Source organism: Mus caroli, unplaced genomic scaffold (genome assembly GCF_978045245.1).
Source record: "Mus caroli unplaced genomic scaffold, Mus_caroli_1 scaffold_6, whole genome shotgun sequence".
In the NCBI taxonomy this organism is placed as follows: Eukaryota; Metazoa; Chordata; class Mammalia; order Rodentia; family Muridae; genus Mus; species Mus caroli.
The window spans coordinates 4,663,607-4,683,423 of record NW_028227261.1 but is presented as its reverse complement, the minus strand read 5'-3'; the positions used below and the strand labels follow the sequence as shown (position 1 = coordinate 4,683,423).

At 48.6% G+C, this 19,817-nt stretch overlaps 1 protein-coding gene across 9 annotated transcripts in view; it reads right to left on the bottom strand.

The window, feature by feature from the left end:
• Nucleotides 1–19,817, bottom strand: part of Camta1 (calmodulin binding transcription activator 1) — an 814,691-nt gene that overhangs the window by 574,166 nt on the left and 220,708 nt on the right. The gene's annotated exons all lie outside the window — the stretch shown is intronic.

Sequence of the window (19,817 nt, the reverse complement as noted above, 5' to 3'; positions counted from 1 at the left end):
ATAAAGGACAGCTGATATTAACCTCAGGCGTCCACACAGACATGCACACACACACACACACACACACACACACACAAGACAGCATATTAACCTCAGGTTTCCACATACATGTGCATGTACATACATATATACACATACCTATACACACATGCTTGCACATACATACATGCACACACACACACATGCTTGCAATGTGCACACACAATAGAGGAAGTCAGCATATTAACCTCAGGCTTCCACACAGACATGTACACACACAAATGCACATGCACCCACACACACATGCATGCACATGAACACACATACATGCAAGCATGCAATGTACATATACAATAGAGGAAGACAGCTAATAGTAACCTCTGGCTTCCACACAGACACACATACATGCAATGTGCACACACACACATAAACACAGACACACAATATCCAAAAAAATAAGAGTAAGAAGTATTAACAAATACAAATAGCTAGAAAAGAAATGAGTCCAAAATGGCTTTCAGGTGAGCCACACAGCCAGGGCCTGATAGATCAGACCCCAGTCCCCCTTTCTACGTGGTGGCAGTGTCTCCTAACTGCACATCGCTATTTGAGTGACTCATGATAAATTATTGGAACCATGCCTGTAAATACTCAAAAGCACCGCACCAACATCAAAAGCAGTCGTAAAGCTGTGTGCACGAGCGCGTGTGGAATGTGGTTCAGACGGCTGACACCAGGTGAGGAAAACCCTCTGATGTGTCAGCTCAAGTTCCCTGAGCTGACACTGTCACCTCTGGGCTTCGGAGACCAGCTGTGCAGCCTTCGGCAGCTATACTGAACCCTGTCCCCAGAAGAGATTCATGGTAAGACTTCCGGGACTCTACAAGTCAAGCAGACACTGAGGAGCAGCAGGACAGGAACCTCACAGAAGGAACGGCCCACCTTGAACTGATGAGCAGTGGACAGAAAGACCCATTCAGGGAGGCTGCTGAGCCCTGAAGCCCTGCCAGCCAGGAATCAAGGCTCAGAAAGAAGTATGGCAGTGTCCCCGAGTGCCTGGCCAAGCTTACTCTGGTGAGGGAGTGTGAGCAGGTCTGAGGCCAGAGGAGCAGGCTCTTGTCCTGGGGTGCTGCTGTAGTTCCCAAGAGACAGGCACATCCAGGGCACTCAGGATGCCTCCCCCCCCCACTTTCCAGGACACAGGTTGTCACCAACTATAGCATAGAAAAGGCTCAGCAAATGGCCACCAGTGAGCTCATGACCAGATGGCAGCTCTCGCCAAGTGCCTACTGTACACGAGCGTTCTGGAAGTCCCTTCTTGTGCATTCTTTCATTTGTTCCTAGGACCAAAACTGCAAGATACTGTGAGGCCTCGAGATTGCTAAGTCACCCTGGAGCCCCTGAGATGCAGGACACATATTCTTTTGTCTTCAGAGAGTCTTGTGTAGCTCCAAGTTGCTATAGAACCAAGGATAACCTTGAATTTCAGAAGCTCCCCCCTCCACCTCCTGAATGCCGAGATTGCAGGCTTGTGCCTCTACACCTGGCTTATGTGGTGCTGAGGATAGCACTCAGGATGGAGCCACACATGCTAGACAAGTCTCTTCCAAATGAGCTACATTCCCCTTCCCAGGGTGTGGATACTTAGTGACGTCATAAAGGAAAAGTATGTTTATTCTGCGCCTTTGCTTTTGCTGTGGTAAACTTGGGGTCTCCCCTGAGGAAATGAGCTGGACACCTCAGGAGGCTCCTGCTTATGCAGTAAAATTGTCAGCCTTGAGGAAATAAAGGACAGGTATGTAGCAAGAATCGGTGGCAAGCAAGCAAAGAGACCACCACCAAGACTTCACCACAGAGAGAATGATAGTGTGCTGCTTAGCATTAACTGTCAACCTGATACAGGTGACCCCTGAATCACCTAGGAAAGTGAGGGACTGCCTACACTGAGTTGGCCTTTGAGCATGCCCGTGGGGGATTATCATAATTTAATTAGCTGATGTGGCAGCCCACTATGGACGGCACCATTCCCTAAGCACCAGGTCCTGAGCTGCAGAGTGGAAACATCAAGCTGAGCACAAGCACGTGACCATATCTGCATCCATTCTCCCTCTGCTCTTTACTCCAGCTACGATGTGACCAGCTGTGGTAAGATCCTGCCACTGCAACTTCCCCATAGTGATGGGCTGTAATCTTGAATTGTGAGCGGAAATAAACCCTTTTCCCCTAAGCTGCTTTTTACCAGAGTTTTGTTTTGTTTTGTTTTGTTTTGTTTTGTTTTGTTTTGTTTTGTTTTTTAATCACAGCAACAGAGGTGAACATAAAAACGACAGTGAGAGCCAAGGCTGGTGGAGCAGAGGTCCTGGAGTGCCAGGATCCGGGATTGTCACAAGCAGTCTCCTCCTAGAAGGTCTTGAAGTTCCAGAAAGCATCATTCATTCATTCATTCATTCATTCATCATTCCATCAGTCCATAAATGTGTGCTGAGCACCAGCCATACACCATCATCCTCTGAGAGGTGCTGAAGTCACAGCCAACCAACCAGGTGACAGCCCCCCTTTACAGTACCAAGGCAGAGACACACATGCCTGGGGAAGCAACAGTGGTACACCTGCCCTGGGAAATGGTGAAGAGGTCCGTGTCCTAGGAACAGAGTGAGCCAGCTGGTGTGGGGAGGCTAGGAAGGTCCTGGTGTGAGGTCCCCATATACCAGGCACCTCAGCTTCTGCTCTGAGGAAAGGGGCAGCAGCAAGAAGGTTGGGTCAAAGAAAGTCATGAGAAAGCAAGGTATCCAAAGAAGCCATGAAAGCCGTGTGGGCATGAGCCAGCGCTCAATCTCAGTATCTTCTGGGCAGCTCTGTCAAGAACGGACCAGGAGGAAGGCTGTTGCACCATGTCATCCTAGCTGAACACAAGATGGTAACGATGTGGAGTGAGCATGGAGCCCGCCTTCGGGAAGAGGGGTACTGTAAAGGGAGTCAGGGTAGAGGGGAACTGAGAGCAGCACAGGCAGAGACTGATGGGAGAGGATCCTGCAGAGAAGAGGGAGGCAAGGAAACAGCCAGGTCTGGGAAAGAGGGACATAGAAGCTGCCCTGGTGGCATCAGGCACAGGAGGCAAGCCATGTCTACAAGCAACAGGCATGCAATACTTCCAGCAGGTCTGCAAATATGCGCTCTCTCTCTCTCTCTCTCTCTCTCTCTCTCTCTCTGTGAGATTGTGTCTAGATAAATAGATATGAAAAGATATAGACAGATAGGTATCTATATACATGTATATATATGAGAGAGATAAAACATCTCTATATATAGATGAGATATAGATACATACATAGATACATACATAGACACATAGATAGATGATAGATACATATATAAATAAGTACATAGATACATAGATAGACACATGGATGGATAGATACATACATAGACACATAGATAGATGATAGATACATAGATACATATATAAATAGGTACATAGATACATAGATAGACACATGGATGGATAGATAGGTACATAGATAGATAGATGATAGATAGATAGATAGATAGATAGATAGATAGATAGATAGATAGATAGCATTGGATCTAGGAAATTGGGCCTGCAGTTGATCTTTCCCTGTTCTCCCAGTGGCTCTTTTTCTCCACGGGTTTTCCCATATATCTCCTCAGGATGGGTTCCCTGGGTGTACCCCAACACTGCATCCCTTCTGCACTGTTGCTTGAAGGACTCCCCAGCCTTCAGCAATGCATGTTCCTATTCAGGCTTAATCAAATGTTTCCCTTCTCCAGGAACGCAGAGGGTCCTCTGCTGCCTCCTGCATTGCAGGTGTCTCGAACCGTGCCTGCCACACCATGAGCTATTAAATGACTCTAGGATGAATATAACCAATCTTATTGGCTATCCGTTTGTTTTGAAAACAGGACATGAAGTGAAGATGGAAGAAACCCAGAGGCCCAGCCAGATCTGTCACATTTCCCTAGGACAGTGGACTCATGTAAAGGTGTCGGGGGAGCTGACTGCCAGGCCCCACTCCAGCAGCCTCCAGCTCTGCTTCCTCCTTGGGCTGTCCCACAGAGCAACTCTGCCTCCAACTCAGGGTATGCTGACCTCAGAAGCAAGCAGGTCCCCCTGCTTGTGACTCATCCAGTCCTGGGGGTCTTTGACATGGGCTTCGACCTCAGAGCCACACATCAGCTTGCGTGAGAACCCACAGGCTTAAAGGAGCTCATCTCAGAAGCCAAAGACGGTCAGTTCTGATGCTAATTAGCTGACGTTCAGGAACCTTTCCCTCTCACAGCCCTGGGGAGCTCCCACTATTGACCTTCCTGGTGTCAGCCTGCAACTGGGAAGACACAGTTCATCTGCAACTTTAATTCTGAACTAATTCCTAAAAAGCTACAAGAGCTTTGCACCACAGGCCAAGGAGGCATGGGAGAGCCTCAGAAGTTCAGTAAATGATGTCAAATGCCCTTGAGGAAGGCCTGGTTACAGCTGGTCGCCCACCATAGGAACCTGATGGAGCATGCCATGTCTGATGAAGCTCGGATTCCGGTGCCCGAGTGTGGGAGTGACATCAGCACTGTGCAATGGAGCCAATCCCTGACTCCAGAGCAGCTGAGAGAGGAGAGGGGAAGGAAAGGACACAGAACAGATGCCTGGAGACAGGGAAGCGTGAGGGGACGATCACAGAGGAGTGCTGCATTCAGCACAGAGCCCTCAGAAAGAGGCCCCTGCTGCGGGGGTCTCCAGGCAAAGGCTTCTGGAAGCTGGATCCATTTGCAAAAGCAAAGGTGAGACTCTCCATCCGTCCCCAAGGAAGCCCGCGCTTGGGCCAGTACAAGCCGGGATAATGCACCCTAGGTCGATTCCCAGAAAAAGAAATCCCTGAAACCTCTTCGCTTACAAATTTCATCAATAATTAAAGAAGGTTTGTTTTACTCTTAACTATGTATATATAGGAGGGGTGTGTGCACATGGGTGTGTGCACATGGGTGTGTGCACATGGGTGTGTGCACATGGGTGTGTGCACATGGGTGTGTGCACAGAGTCCAGATGAGAGCACCAGATGCCCTGGAGCTGGAGTTACAGCCGCCAAACTTAATACAATTTAAAATATAAATCTTGTTAAAACTCTACTGATTCATCATCTCAACAGCAAAAGTGGCATTTAAGCTACAGAGAAGTCCCCGGTGTGTTACAAAGCTACTGAGAATATTTAAGCCATTCTTTTAAAGGAGCAAGGCAGTGGGCTTGCACATGCGGGATGTTTAAGGTTTTTTTGTGTACATGTACACTCGTGCATGTGTGTGAATGCCACATCTGCAGGGGCTGGCAGATAGTGTTGGAGCCTCTGAACTGGAGTGACAGGCAGATGTGGGCTACCCAGTGTGAGTGCTGGGAAACAAGCCCAGGTCCTGGTACAGCAAGTGTTCTTAACCGCTGAGCGCCTCCCCCTGAAGTGGTTTCATCACATCTAGAAACTGGACAGACTGTCAGCTTGGAACACACTCATTTCTGTCTTCTCCTTTTCCACTGCACCGTGAAAGTCCTTCATCTTGACTATAAGTTAGGATGAATACAGCCCACCTTTCTACAAGTCCAGACTTGATATTACTGGATGTTTACGGTGAAGCTCAGTGGTTGATCACTTGCCTACATACATGAGGCCTTTGGTTCAAATCCAACCAGAAAGAAAAAGGAGGGGGGAAGGGAGGAGGGAAGGAAAAGAGAGGGGGGGGGGCTTCTTGCAACTAACTCTTAATTGATTAATTCCATCGACAGTAAAACTTCTAAGGCTAAGAGGATAGCTCAGTGGTCGAGCATTTGTCTAGAGTGCATAAGACCCTGGGTTCAATCCCCAGTACTAACTCTTGATTGTATTTTAGTTTTCAGGGTTTCCTGCTGTGACCTCCCTCACTCTAGATATCACCCTGTACCCCAGTGTCTTCTCTTACCTTAGAGTGACCCCCCTTTCTCTGCTACACTCAAAAACTCCTTGTCACAATAATTAATCCGTTCTACTCCTCGAGCAATTATATTCAAATTATCTTCGCCCATAGCTCTGAGTTCCGTCCGCCAAGAGAGCACATCTTGATTCCCACTTAGACAGGAAGTCCTCATCCGGCTCTGCCTCCTGCCCTCCTGTGTACCGTGTCCCAGGCCCACAGAAAGGGTGCACAATAATGACCCAGAGTTGTCCCTGCTCTTAGGATGGCCAGCTTGTGAGAATTCACCACTGGTTAAATAGTGCAGGCTGAGCCAAGGAGACCTAGCTCCCAACTGCCTTTGCCTACATTGAGCCTCTTAGGACACGGAGCACTGCCCAAAGCCAGTGTTCCTCTGTTAGTGTCCTGGGCATGGCTATGCTGTCTCTGAGAAGGCAGCACTGAATCCTTGCCCCGCTCCCGCTCCCTCCTGACTGATCTGGAGACTCCCCTCCAGTCGTAGGGGTCACAGGGCACAGCTCCGATGTCAGCTTATTCCGTGCACAGGTATCGGGATCTGCAAATGTGTCTGACACAGCTGCCCTTGCCACTTTCCTGGTCTCGCTGGTAGGAGATGGCCACTTGAAGCTGATCTTTCAACAAGGACGTCCCCAAGTACGTCTGAAGCCTTCACAGGAGGGCAGCTACTTCAAGTCCTAAATCTCTTCTTTGTCAAGGAAAACTAGAACAAGCCACCTGGCAATAGAAACACTGGATTTTGTGCAGAGTGACAAGAGCTCTGCAGCCAGGGAGGCCGGGGACATGGCTGGATGGCACTTGAGCAGATCTCCTGCTGGGTTGACACCTCACTATTGCAGAGCAAGTGGAGGCTCTGGACTTAACAAGGGCTTTGCTATCTAATCCTCATGATCTGTCCTGGAGAGCAGCAATAAGAAACCTAGGGAGCTGAGAAAAGAAGCTGCAAAGAGATCTGAGACAGGAGGTCTCTCTGGAGACACAGACCCACTGGAAAAAAAATGATGCTCCTAGCATCATTTTTGTGCCCCAGGACCCCTAACCAAAGGGCATGGAGTAGAAGGAAGAAGGAGACAGTGACAGAGGGTGGGTGCTACATAGGAATAGCCTTCAAATGGAGCCAGCAACATTCTCTCCTGGAGTCAAGGGGGAGGCGTGTAAGTCTCAGAAAGCACTTGTCATGGTTTGAATATGCTTGGCCCAGGGAATGGCACTATTGTGGAGGTGTGGCCTTGTTGGAGTAGGTATGTCACTGTGTGTGTGTGTGTGTGTGTGTGTGTGTGTGTGTACGCGCGCGCGCGCGCGCACTTTAAGACCCTCATCCTAGCTGCCTGGAAGACAATATTCTGCTAGCAGCCTTCAGATGAAGATGTAGGACTCTCAGCTCTGTCTTCCCCATACCTGCCTGGATGCTGCCACGCTCCCACCTTGATGATAACGGACTGAACCTCTGAACTTGTAAGCCAGCCCCAATTAAATGTTATTCTTATAAGACTTGCCTTGGTCATGGTGTCTGTTCGCAGCAGTAAAACCCTCACTAAGACAGTACTCAAAACTAACAAGGTTCAGGATAAACTAAGGATTCGGAAAACTCCCGAGAGTTACCAGATGCACAAGGCCTGTCGCCAAGGTTACATAAGCAGTAACAGTCAAGGGGAGAGGAGACTCAGAGACAGCAGCTGTCACGCAGCCTCCATACACTCCCTGGCTCACTAGGTTGGACTGGAGTGGAATCATTCCTTTGGTCTACAGTTGGAGCTGTATCTGGGGTAAAGAGACATTCGATCACGTCTCCCCAGGGAGAGAAAAGAGTCAGGCAGCATCATAGAGGGGGAAAGGGAAAAACGGGTGGCGAGAATCTGCATAGGAGGTGGACACCATCTTTCAAGGCTGTGAGGAGCCAGCTGTCCCACACAGGATCCCTTGTCCCTCCTGCAGCTTTAGACATTCAGTCCTGACTTCTTCAGACCATGTTCAGCCTTCTCTGTGGTTTAGCTGCGTCATGGTGAAGGGAGAACGCAGATCACCCACCCCAAACATGCCTTGTTCACCACGCAGCCTGTGGCTGTAATCCCGACTGTCTCCTCTCTGGTCTCAGTGATAACAGAGGACTTGCTTCTTTCTCGTGCTACATACACTGCATGTTTCAGGGGAGGGACCTGCTCCTTGGGGATGCTCAAAGGTCCCAGCTGATACGGCTCTAGGAAGACACATTGTAAACCCTGGGGCTCCAGTCCTATATGCATTGACCCAAGGAAGATACATTGTAAACGCTGATGCTGGCTATCCCAGCTCCTGCTGAGTCACTCACCCCTCAACCCCAATTTCAGAGGGGTCAGGGAGGCACAGTTCCCTCCCCGTGATCAAAAGCAGGAACAGAGATGGGCAGGACTCCAGGACAACCATGCCACATTAGGCTCTATCCTAAGTCTGGAAGAGAGACACTCCTTATATATTTTTAGATGCAGAAATCAAGGCTCAGGGGCATTAAATGCATGTATCAAAGGCAGTGGTCCAAGAAGCAAGGAGCACGGCACTCAGAATGGGACAAATCTGTCCGTCCCACACTCTCTCCCCAGAGCAATGAGTCACTTCCTCCTCTCTCCCGCCAGACCCTGATTCTTCAAAGGATCCAGAGGCTTCTCGGTCTAGCCAGCAGAGTCAGGTGCTCAAAGCTGTCTGCTGAGTGAGTGTGTCAATTCTACCCTGGGGATATATGAGTCAGGACGGGATGTTTCAGCCTTTCTCCGTCAGCATAGAGCTCTGCCAATACCAGAGTCAGAACCACGGACACCCCTGGGATCTGCTGGCCAGAGAACCTGGGGTCCACTTGGGGGGGCTCTCTGGGGATATAGGATGGTCTTAAGTCTCATCTTGCTTCTGCTCTGGAATATGCTCAGTTGCAAACAAGCCAGCCAGAAGGATCTGGAAAGTTGTAAACAAATGCCCTCCAGTTTTTTCATCAGTGCAGGCTTAACCGCACTGCCCGGGAGCTTATTAAATAAAGTAAATTAGGTCTCAATTATTTGCTTGCACACCAGGCAGGAAAAAATGAAATTTTCAATTTAAAAGTAATATTGCTATTAATATGCAGGAGTGGGTCTGAAATTGGACTTTCTGCTCCTTCCTGCTGAGAGGGGTCAGGGGAGCTGAAAGGCTCTCGCAAAGCGGGGCTCCTCCCTTTTGCGTGCCCACTGGAGCAGCCCCAGGTCTGTCAAGGGTAGGTAGCACATGGGAGGCTAGAGAAGCAGCTCTGAAAGGGACAGTATCATTAAACCACTTCATTTAATCCCCTGTGATTTTCTTTGGCTGTGACAACCTCATTGCTAGGCCCCCTGATTAACACGGCCTTCATTATCAAAAAATCTAAACGAGTGCATTCCAGTGCCAGAATCTGCAGTTTTTAATGGAAACGGATCTAGAAAGGGGAAAGTGTGTGCTTAACACTTATCAGCCTCCCATTCCGAGAGCCGCTCCCCCAGGCCATCTGCAGCAGAGGAGAAATTCCGTCAACCACCCATGATGCTCTGGGCTCCACCTGAGCTTCAAGCTCCAGAAGCCAAGTCGGTATCTTGAATGGTCACCTTCAGATCCCTCCTTCTGGAAACTGTTCTTCCTCAAGGGCTTTGATAGGTATATATCGAGTCGAATGAAATACAAACAACCTTTCTAGGGTCGAGAGGGCTAAACACCTGGAAGGTGGCCTGGAAATTGCCTAATGATAAGTGGACGGGGAGCCAAGTAAAAGGTGGTGGCTGGCTGGTTCCATTCTAGCAGAGGACAGGATAAGTAAGCAAGATGCTTCAAGCCACTGACAAGGAGGCAGAGCCAGGGACAGCCAGGGATCTTTGGGGACAGGTTGGTCGGCTCTGGATCTCTCAGTGGGGTGACTTCATCAAGCCACACTTAAATGCTCCAAACCTCTGCTGTACATTGAAACATGGGGCAAGCATTGGTACTGGACTCTTGTGGTTCTTCTGGAGATGACAACATTGGGCACATGAAGTATTGGTTTCTATGTGACACATGGGAGAAAGAAAGAGACTTGCCCATATGAAGGGCTGGCGTGGAGGACCACATTTTTTAGGGTCTCTGGGGAGACAGTATCATCAATGAGAGTTTGTTTCCAGAGGATTCCAGTGTCAACACAGAAAACCTTTACATGGATGAGTGTGGGGAGGTTAGTGTGTGTGTGTGTGTGTGTGTGTGTGATATGTACATGAATGTGTGTTGTACCCATGTACATAATATTGAACCTGTGTGTGTCTATGTGTGTGTGTTTATGTGTGTATGTGTGTGCATGTATGTGTGTCCATGTGTCTCAGTGTGTATATGTGTGTATGTGTGTATATGTGAATATGTATGTGTGTGTATGTATGTGTGTATGTGTATATGTATGTGTGTGTATGTGAATATGTATGTGTATGTATGTATGTGTGTATGTGAATATGTATGTGTGTGTATGTGTGTGTGTGTGTATGTGAATATGTATGTGTGTGTGTAGGAATGAGTGTGTGTGTGTGTGTGTGTGTGTGTGTGTAGGTGTAGGTCAGAGGACAACCTCCAGTGTTATTCCTCACGAGTAGTCCCCCTTGCTTTTTGAGATGGGGTCTCTCTCACTGGGACAGGAGGCTCACCAGTGAACCTGTCTCCACATCTACAGCATGGGATTGCAAATGTACACAATGACACCTGGCCTTTTTGTGTGGTCCCCATGAGTGTGTGGTGAGTGTGCCAGCTGAGCCATCTCCCCAGCTGTTTCAGTGTGATGCTGGGCAAACACCGAGCCTTTGAGCTGTTCACCCAGTCCTGCAGGCTTTCACTGAAATAGTGATGGCAGTGGAAGGAGACATGGCAGACTGATGGGAAGAGGGAAGGGAAGTGGGGAAGGAAAGAGGGAGGAGGGAGAGGAGGGGATGGGGACGGGAGACACTGGAGAAAGGAAATGAGGAATGTTGAGAGGGAAGATGCCACCCCAGGTGGCTCAAGAGGATGGTGGCGTGCAGGAATAAGCTTCCTCTACAAAGCAACTGAAGAGCTGACACCTCTGAAGGCCAGGAAGGGCTGAGCTTCCCCCACTCTGCTCAGTCAGGCTCCAAATGCCAGGGCTTCAAGGTCAGAGAGGACTGGCTCTTCTTTCAATGCCCTCCACCAGATCTGTGAGGGAGGTCCTACCCCACTCACCCGCTAGCCACACCCAGTTCAGAGCCTGCATGTCTTCTGAGCCACCCCCATTCTGAGTTCTGTTGTCAGTCACATGGGCTGTCCCGTGTGTCACTGGAGTGGCCAGCGGCTCATGTCTCCCTGCTTCCTAACCAGATGGACCAAACCCCTATGGCCAGTCCACCATGAATGCACAAGTCCAGTAGCCGCAGCCACACGGCCCATGTTCTGCAGACCCTGTGGTTTTCCATGTCTGTGTGACATCCCTGCAGAGACGTCCATGAGGAAGCAACACTGAGGCGGATGGCTCCGTTTCTCCTATACATCAGCTCCTGGCCTCCTCCCCCCACAGTCTGAATCGTCCCCTAGAGGATCCAGGGAATTCATTTCCCTTCCCCAAGTCCCATACACCCTCCAAACACCCCCAGGAATGTCCGTGTGCGCCTGCATCCAGCCTGCTTTCTGCGCTGCCTGTCACCTTGCAGAGATGCCATGCTACTGGAATGTCACTGCATGTGACACGGAAGGGAGTCGCTGCAGGAGAAGGCTCAGAGCAGCTCACAGCAGCTCCAGCTGGCACCCCCAAGTATTTGCTAAGTTAAAAAGCTACCAAGCCTCCTACCTCCAGAGCCCTAAAGTCTCCTGCCAGCCACGCACAAAGAGAGAAAGAGAAAGAAAGAGGAGAGAGGGAGAGAGGGAGAGAGGGAGAGAGGGAGAGAGAGAGAGGAAGGAAGGAAGGAAGGAAGGAAGGAAGGAAGGAAGGAAGGAGGGAGGGAGGGAGGGAGGGAGGGAGGGAGGGAGGGAGGGAGGGAGGAAGGAAGGAAGGAAGGAAGGAAGGAAGGAAGGAAGGAAGGAAGGAAGGAAGGAAGGAAGGAAAAACTTTGACTGGAAGGAACCTCCTCCAGGAGCCACTGCCAAGAACGGCACGTGTTTCTTACCCTCCACTGTAACTCACACTCTCTCTCTCTCTCTCTCTCTCTCACACACACACACACACACACACACTTTCACTCACTCACACACACACACTCATGCACACTCACACACACAGGTCATAACTCTGGCAGCTGACCCTTTTCACCACCAGGAGCCAGGCACTAGGATTTCATGCACTGTTGACCGATAAGCCTGTTTGTGGTAGGGGAACACATAGAGGGGGTGTGGAGGAGGCAAACCAGACTAGCCACATCTGAATCATCCTCACCCTAAAACTGCTACAAGAAAGGGACTCAGAGAAGACAGCCCTCAGTTTGTGTATAAAAGCTGAGAGTGGCCCTCAGGCATCCGGCATCAACACACCCTGGGACCTTTACAAGGGACCATGGGAGTCAAATGTCCCGTATGGGTTCATCTCCTGGCTCTGCCAAGCTGTGCACCTGGTGGACCTCCCACACGTGGGAAGGAGTCGGGGGCTGAGGTCCACGTGCGTGAGCGTTTGAGGAGGGGGGGGAGGATTCTGTTCCTATTTCCTGATTTCCTTTTGCTTTCTTCAGGCAGCTGACTTAAGACTCTGGAACACCTGTGTTCTACCTTGTTACAGTGACCTCTGGTGGTCATGAGTCACACATTGCATAAGTTCTAGCGACTGGGTAACACGTGCCTTGACGTCTTCTGAGAGATTCTGAGCAGAAGAGCAGAGAAGTGGGGGTCAGGTGTGGCTGGCAGTGGGCGGAAGGGAGAAGGCTGGCCATCACCTGACCCTGAGTAACCCAGTCAGGCTTTGGACCATGCCCCAGGCTCTGGGTGCCAGCCTGCAGTCATGGCTCAGCTCTTGCTGCCCCCCCCACCCCGCCACCAGCTGGTAGCATCTCCATGCCAGGCATAGAGGGCACAGGCTCTGGGAGGTTTGGATAGGAGAACTGTTTGGGGGAACAGAGGGCTTCTAGAAGGTTTGAGATCTCATCTCTCTGCCTGAGATAAATTGGGGGATTGCACGCAAGCCCCCACACCAAGAGAAAGCCAGGTGGGGCTGCTGCCTACAAACCACCCAGGCTAAGAGGCCACATCTTCAGCTCAGTACCTCCAGAAGTTCACCTTTACACGTGCCACTGCCGTTGTGACAGATTCTCACAAGACCCTGCAGTTCCTGGTTGGCGTAAAGCTTGGCCTTGCGGTTCAGAATCTGAAGACAGGATCACTCTCCTGGCATTCTTGGAGACTCGGAATGGATGGAAGGGTATCAATATTGGCTCAATTTTCCCTTCTGTATGAGAAGACGTCAGCAAACCTTCCTGCCGAGGATGGTACAAGGATCATTAAAAGGAAAATGTCCATGGTAATTGCGCCTTTATGCATATTTCTCCACTCGGAGATCCTGTAACACAATAAAGCCTCCATTCCCCCAGAACTGTCTCTTCAGCATGTTCTCGCATTATGCTTAATTTCATAAGAGTTTCTCGGCCCCACATAACGACACAGCTCAATGCAAAATCAGATATAAATCTAGCTTAAGAGACTCTCAGCAGGAATTTCATCTAAAACTGTAAATGTTAAAAGATTCGGGTTCTGATTTATGTTGTGTTGTGTTCAAAGAGAGCTCTTAGCCAGCCGCCTTAGGCTGCAGGGGCTCCCGGGTCAGTAGCATCTATACCCTGGTCTCCCCAGGTTGGACCCTCTCCCCCTTGTGGCTAAGAAGCAACTTCAAGGTCACTTCCTTCCTTCCCCAAACAGCAGAACACATCACGCAGGGTCCTCCACCTCAGTCTCCCACCTTTCCCCAACTCTATGGATCGTGGGAGGGAGGTCAAACGGAGAACCGAGAGTTGGGATGCCGGTGTGCATCACACCCGGACCTGATCCCGGGTCTCGGATTCCTAAGTGCACTGTAAACCCCAGCCAATGATGGCGTCTATGCCTGGCTTCGTCCTGGACAGGGCACTTGAGATGCTGGCTGTAAATCCTCAATAAAAGGAATGAATCTGGAGGAGGCATCCATCTATTGTCTGAGCGTATTTAAGATGTTTTTAATATGCAGATTATTTACAGACCAGGCTCCTACGGCTCTGAAGCGAGCATTACAGTCCGTCATGTAAAACCATATCTAGGCGATTTTATTACAGCCTATCTCGCGCATGCCACGCTCAGACAACACATAATACACAAATTATTTACATCGTGAAAACATCGCTGTGGCCCCAGCATTCCACTTCCAACAAAAGACAACACCACGGCAGTAGATTACATTGAAATATGCTGGCTGGCTTCTGAAACTTCCAACTTTATGTTCCAAAATGCTAAATGCCAAAAAATAAAAAAATATGGATTCGCACAGTTAGGGTTTGGCGCTCAGCATGTCTAAAAATGAGCTTCATGGGTAGAGCTACCGTGAGCTGGAAGCCCCCCAACCAAAAAAAAGCACCCCAAATAAGTCAGTGTTCTGCAATTGTAAAATCCATTTATTTAAAGAAGATTGAGGTTTCCGAGCCTTATGATGGTACTTAACATATTTAAAAATATGCACTGCAAAGCTCTCAAAGTTCCTGGATTCATCCATAAAAAAAAAAAAAAATGGTTTGCCACTTCTAATGGACTCCACCCAACTTGGAGCAGAATCTGTGGGGTACACGCCCCCAGAAGAAAAGGCATTGAAATGACTTGTCTCCATATCTTTCCAGGAAAGTGAATTAAATATAGATATGCTCTCACCCCCACCCGCTTTAGGCTGCCCATTTTCCTCCCACACCCCACAGCCCACGAAAACGAGGAGAAAATTAGCAAGCCTGTTTAAGCTCCTGGATACCTGATGGCGACAGATCCCAGGGCCCCAGCTTTGTGCCTCCTAGAACATTTTGTCCCAGGCTTTGACGCCATTCCATCAGCCAGGTTGACACATGCCAATTAGCTCTGAGCGATTCACAGCATCTCACCCCGCATACCTGCCCGTCCTCCAAGTGGCTCCCATTTGTTTCCCAATATGCCATTAAATGAGACTTCTGGATGGATGACAGTTCAGATGTGGCAGGAAGCTTATTTTAATTCAGACCCCTCATGCCCAGATACCAGGAAGGACCCAGGGCTTAGTGACAAATGTCTCTAAACAAGAGAGTCCACTTCTGACCCCTCTGCCACAAGAAAGGCGAGAGCTGCTTGGACATTTTGTATCTCTGTAGATGTAGCTAAAGTTGCCAGAGCTCTTCCAAAATAAAGAGAATGGAGAGAGAGAAGAAAGGATCAGAGAAAGAATGAGAAGACACAGAAGAGGAGGGGGCTGCCGCAGTACCTCAGACCAGCAGTAGGCTGCAAAGCACAATTCTCACAGAACAATAGGAAGTAAAATCAGGAGCCAGCCCTGCTCCAGACCGATCACAGGCATCTTCTGCCATGGTCCTCATAGGTGAACATCTTCACAGATTGTAGAAACGAGCTTTCAGCACCTGTATCATTACAAAATCTAGTGCTTCGTACGTACTACACATGAGCATCACTCTCTGAGCGAAGCTGTGCCTGCGTGCAGGCAGATTTGAGAGGGAGCCGAGTAGACCGGATAAACGGTCAGAACTTCTCCTGGTAACTGGGGAAGCTGGTTGACAGCACACTGGGTTTGTTGGGGGTGGGGGATAGGGGGTGTGGGGAACTGAACCGTATTATACAACTGAAACCGAAATGACCTACTTGCAGACTGAAGTCAAAATACTAGTTCTTCCCTTAATATCTCATTGCTTTCTTCTCGGGTCAATGTCTGTGTGGCTCTTTGTCTTTTTTTTTTCTCTTTCCTTTCCTTCCCTTCCCTTCCCTTCCCTTCCCTTCCCTTCCCTTCCCTTCCCTTCCCTTCCCTTCCCTTCCCTTCCCTTCCCTTTCCTTTCCTTTCCTTTCCTTTTCTTTTCCAACACTGCACTAGTTACAACCATCTGCTAACCTGCTCCACCCCTATCAACATTTAAGATACTTTTTGTAACTGCACCTTAAACAGCATCTCGAAGTGTGTCTCTGAAGGCACAGAACAGCCCCACTTCTCAGGCACTATGAGACTTGACTTGGGTTTGAAGTTTAGTTTTTGTTTTCATTGGCTGGCTGAGATTAGAAACCTTTGCCACCTCTCTGAACTTTTTGAATGTAGATTCTGGTATAAAACTATGGTCAAAAGAACTCTACAGAGCTAGCAGCTTCCTAGCCTTCCCCAGAACTCATAGCAGGAAGTAGGAGCCTGACTCCAAAGCTAATCACTTCGTTTGATTGGTTTGGGGTTTTTGTGGGCGTTTTGATTTCTTTTTCTTTCTTGGAGGGGAGTGTTTGGTTGGTTGCTGTTTGTTTGTTTGTTTGTAGACAAGGTCTTACGTAGCTATGGCTGACTTTGGACTCCTCATCTTCCTGACTTCACTTCCCAAGCACAGGGATTATGGGTAAACGCTACGGAGTACCAACTGGCTGAGAAGAGAGACTCCTGTCGCTGGCCCTGTCTGCCTCTGCTCTGTACTGTTCCATTTTGGAAGAGATATGAGAAGAGTCTCATTAGGAACGGTGTTGTTGTTGTTGTTGTTGATGATGATGATGATGTTACCTTTTTAGGATTTTGTTTGTTACTTCCAATTACGTGTGTGCTGTATGCGCCTGTGCACCTGGTAATGAGGCATCAGATCCCTGGAGCTGGAGTTACAGATAGTTATGAACCATCTGATGTGAGTGCTAAAAACTCAACGAGGACCCTTTAGAAGAGCAAGTCATCTCTCCAGCCCCTTTTCTCTTGGAACCAACGGCCCCGCCCCCTTCCCTTTTGCTACGGCCCCGCCCCTTTCCCTTTTGCTATGGCCCCGCCCCCTTCCCGTTTGCTGTGTATAGACTTCAGCATCAGCTGCCCGTGATTCTAACTAGTAAAATACCCTTAAAATTGTGTGTCAGCAGTTTTTCATATTTGTATGCCTTTCTGTTTAGAAGTTTGTTTTTGCCTTTTAGGTTTTTTGAGAAAAAGTCTCACACTGTACTTCAGGCTTACCTAGAATCCACTCTGTGGCCCAGCTCTGCCTCAAAGTCATGGCAATAATCCTCCTGCCTCAGATTTCCTAGATGCCGTGATTACAAGTATGTATCAGCCTGGTAGAGATGATCACTTTGACCATCATGATTATAGACTGTGATGAAAAGATCAAACCCAAATGTCCCTGACCCACAGCTTTTGAGATTCACTATATCCCCAGGCTGTGTTGGTTTTAAATTTATCTAAAATTCACAGAAAATCCTCCCCAAGTGCCTTGCAGACTAATACTCAGACAGTCCCACAGGAGGATTTGCAGGGGGAGGGGGGAGGCATACTCCCTGATCGGGCCCAGGAGAAGCCGGTCCACTCCTCACACCATCCTCCCCCGCACATCCACCTGCCTCTGCAGCACAGGCCCTCTGGGTCCTTCACAGACGCTGCTCTTATAAATACCCAGCCTGTCTGCCCAGATGCGTCCAAACCGTCTCAAGTATTCCACACCCATTTTTCTTTATCAGACAGCTGCAACCAGGAAAGGTTGAGTGGGCACGTAAGTATATCATCTTTCTTTACATCACCTACACAATTAATTCAAGTAAATCTTTAGGCAATGCTTGATGCATCTGAGGGACCTTATTAGCCACGACCTCCAAGGTTTTCTTGTTTTATTACCTAAAACATTAGGAAAGATTCCACTCTAAGGGTAATTACGGAGCCTTCCAACAGCATCAGGGCACGGCAGAGGCAAATGACAGAGTCCTCCAGGAAATAAGGCCTCTAAGAGGCTACAGGCCCTGGATACACCAGCTCATGACACACAACCTTAAGGTCCCCAAGCCATTGCATCTCTGTTGCCATAGAAACGAAAGGAATGTCCCCAAAGAGTAGTGACTCACTCTTAGTAGCAATACACCCAGCCTTGCTACAATGAAACGGTCCGGGGAGCTGAATGAGGAGAAGCCACAGGGATATGTCTGAGGAGAAGAAAGCATCTTAGATGCAGACAGCATGGAGAAGACACAGGCTCCAAGTCCCAGACATCAGGTTCCAGTCTTTATAGCTGACTGACTATTGGGCAAGTTATGCAAAGCTTACAAATGGGAGGCATCTTGGCTGTGGAACCAGGGAGAGGCACGCATCCTAGGTGGTGATGGAGCTGAGGGTGAAGCTCCCTGGCAGGTCAGAGTCTCGACAGCTGTTGGCATTAGTGTTGATAACTGGGAGATGGGTCTTGCCAGCCATCGGTCACTTAGCATTTCCACAGTTTTGAGGTCCTATCACACGTTTATGGTATTTTCTTCTTTTTTCTGTACTTTTTGATATTGACAGAAGTTCAAACTTTCTAGAACCTATTAGAAGTAACATCCATGTGCCACACAGACACGTCTCCTGGTCATAATATTTTGTCAGATCAATTTATTTTTAAGAAATAGTAAAGAAGGGACCAAAGAGATTGTTCGGTCTGTAAAGCACCCCCCAGACAGATATGAGGACCTAAGTTTGATGGCAGTACCCACTACCCCCCACATATACACACATACACACACATACACACACATATACACATACATACACACAAATCACATACATATACACACATACACACATACATACACACACATATATACACATACACACATACATACATATACACATACACACATATACACATACACACATACACACATACATACACACACATATATACACATACACACACCACATACATACACCACACACATATACACACACCACACACATACATACACACACATATACACACATACACACACCACATACACACACCACACACATACATACACACACATATACACACATACACACACCACACACATACATACACACACATATATACACATACACACACCACATACATACACCACACACATATACACACATACACACACCACACACATACATACACACACATATATACACATACACACACCACATACATACACCACACACATATACACACATACACACACCACACACATACATACACACACATACACACACACACAATCTACATGCAGTGACACACATCTGTGATCTGGTGCTGGGGAGATGAACATAGAGAAACTCTGGAACCCATGGGCCAGTCAGTCTAGATGAATTAGTGTGCATCTGGCTATTGAGGGACCTTATCTCAAAAGCTAAGAAGGAGGACAACTGAGAAAAACACCCAGTTTTGCCCTCTGACCTCCACATGTATGTGCACACATGAACACAGAAGATCCTCCACATGTATGTGCACACATGAACACAGAAGATAACCAGAGCTCATAGCTCTGCCTCCCCTCTTTTTCCTCCCCTCTCAAGTAGCCGTTGACTCCCAGTTAGGTTTTGTTTTGTTTTTGCCACACAAGCCTTGCCCTAGCTGGCTTTCACTGTCAACCTGACACAGCCTAGACACACCTGAGAAGGAAATCTCAGTTGAGGAGTCGCCCAGGTCAAATCTGACACCAGTGTGTCTGTCAGGGACTGTCTTGATTGTTGAGCGATTCGGGAGTTTCTGCTTCCAGTTTCTGCCCTGACTTCCCTCAGTGATGGACTTTGACCTGGAATAAACCCTTTCCTCCCCAACTTGCTTTTGGTCATGGTGTTTCATCTCAGTCATAGGAATTCTAACTAAGACAGAAAGCTTTGTTCCCAGTGTGGGAACAAAGTTCCAGTTCCCAGTTCCCAGAAAAGGGGTGGGAACTTTAAGAGGCGTGGCCTAGTGCTGGGTCCTTTAAGTGACAAGGACTCAGCCCTTGGCTGAGATGAAAGCCACTCCAAG